Here is a 2,500-nt window from a genome sequence, read left to right as displayed (position 1 = left end):
CATTCATTCATTCATTCGTTCACTCATTCATTCATTCATTTGTTCATTCATTCACTCATTCATTCATTCACTCATTCATTCATGTGATGCACTTTCTTTTCTTTCACTTTTTCGAACATTTCTGAAATTTGCAGTAGAGTTTTGTATCATGGTTGAATGATGAAGGGACTGGAGGCCAGGAGAACACAGTGTGTGTCATGTCAGTCAGAGTGCATCTCTTCATCAGAGTGCATCTCTTCATCAAGAACAGCAGTGATTCTCAACTCCAGTCCTGGAGGGGCCACTGCCCTGCAAATCTTTGTTTTAACTCTTCATTATCACAGTTAATCACAGCTAATCAAGGGCTTGATGATGAATTGATCAGTGGAATCTTGGTGTGTCAGTCCTGAGTTAAAATAGAGATGTACGGGACAGTGGCCCCCCTAGGACTGGAGTTGAGAATAACTGATGAAGAGGGTTATGTTCAGCACATCACAGAGACACAAACAGACACACACGCACACACTCACACACACACACACACACACACACACACACACACACACACACACTCACACTCACACACACACACTCACACACACACACACACACACACTCACACACACACACACACACGCATGCACGCGCTTGTACTTGTATCTTTGTGAGGGCATTCGTTGACATAATGCATTCCCTAGCACCTTACCCTAACCTCAGTGCATGCCAATATACCAATATATTTTTCGTCAGTTATTGTCAACTGATGCTTGCAGAACAGCACACAGATCATGGGCAAGTGACGAAAAATGCATGAACCCAGTCAGTGATGAACCGACACATTTCTATTGCTTTCTCGATGCATTTCTATTGTTATCTACGTAAACGACCGACCACGTTATACCCAGAGACATGTTGAAGATGGCAGTTTCCTTCACCCTGCCACAGAGCGTCGAGACAGACAGTCCCGTGAACGACGGCGCGTCGTCCCATTTCTCCACAGGCCCCGTGTCAATTAGCTTCCACTGAGCTCATTAAAAAAAGCACCACTGAGTGTCAAAACAAAAACAAGAACATACGCCATCGATTCTGACAGCCGAGGACAACGGCTGGCTACCCCGTTTTTTTGGGGTTTTTTTGTTTTTTTTGTTTGTTTTTTTTTTTCACCAAACCCAATATCGGCAGCTTCTAACAGGAGCTTAATGTGTCAGAAGAGTCTGGGTGACCACTGTTCACCTGAACTACTCTGACACACACACACACACTCAATACTGTCAACTAATATTACCTAAAGACCAGTCAGATGAAGCAGCGCAACGGACACAAGTTTCGCAATTTTTACATCAGACCTTTTACAAATACAGCTATAGATATAGATATAGATATAGATATAGATATAGATATAGACAGACAGGCAGATAGATAGATAGATAGATAGATAGATAGATAGATAGATAGATAGATAGATAGATAGACAGGCAGACAGACAGACAGACAGACAGATAGACAGGCAGGCAGGCAGGCAGGCAGGCAGACAGACAGACAGACAGATAGATAGATAGATAGACAGACACATACATACATGCATGCATATACATATATAATTGCTTTGATCCATTTCATCTGCATAGTTTCAAGCAGGATTCAGGACAGGATTCACAAACTCATGTACTAAAATTCTCACACAAAGACAATAAACTGCAATTTGACATTCATAATACAAAAAAAACCCTCTTAACTGTCTGCTCACTTTTCCAGATGCATCTCTCCTCATGTTGCGGCAGGCGCGGGAGTGGTTATTACTAAACAGATGAATGGTTTTATGCACCGTTTCTCTAAAATCACGTTCCAATCGCACACCAGTGACTTGCCACCGGTGAGAATATCGCACCAAAATGATTAACCAATTCTTCATCTTTATGCATAGAAAACACATGAGCAACGTTTGGGGCCCATACGTTTTTTTGGATGTGTGAGAGTCTCTGGGAGCTGTCATGAAAAATACTGATCTGAGGAGGAGTGTGAGAAATCAGACCTGGGTCTAATGAGATAAACGTGCTCCCCCTCTACCCTTTCTGTCTTTCTGTAAGAATAAAGGAGGACTCTTTCGTTTTCTTCTTTTTCACGTGGCTTAATCCCTCTTCCACAGTACACAAAAAAATAAAAGAATAAATAAAAACAAACAAACCAAAACAAAGGAACAGAGGCTCATCTCATAGTCTGACTGTTGTGTGTGTGTGTGTGTGTGTGTGTGTGTGTGTGTGTGTGTGTGTGTGTGTGTGTGTGTGTGAGAGTGTGTGGTGTGTGTGTGTGAGTGTGTGTGTGTGTGTGTGATGTGTGTGTGAGTGTGTGGTGTGTGTGTGTGAGTGTGTGTGTGTGATGTGTGTGTGTGTGAGTGTGTGCGTGTGTGTGGTCTGTGTGTGTGTGTGTGTGTGTGTGTGTGTGTGTGTAAGTGTGTGTGTGTGTGCGTGAGTGTGTGTGTGTGTGTGTGTGTGTGTGTGTGTGAGTGTGTGTGGTGTGTGTG

The sequence above is a fragment of the Chanos chanos genome, chromosome 15 (genome assembly GCF_902362185.1).
Source record: "Chanos chanos chromosome 15, fChaCha1.1, whole genome shotgun sequence".
NCBI lineage: Eukaryota > Metazoa > Chordata > Actinopteri > Gonorynchiformes > Chanidae > Chanos > Chanos chanos.
The sequence above is the reverse complement of the archived record's forward strand: the minus strand, read 5'-3'. Positions refer to the sequence as shown.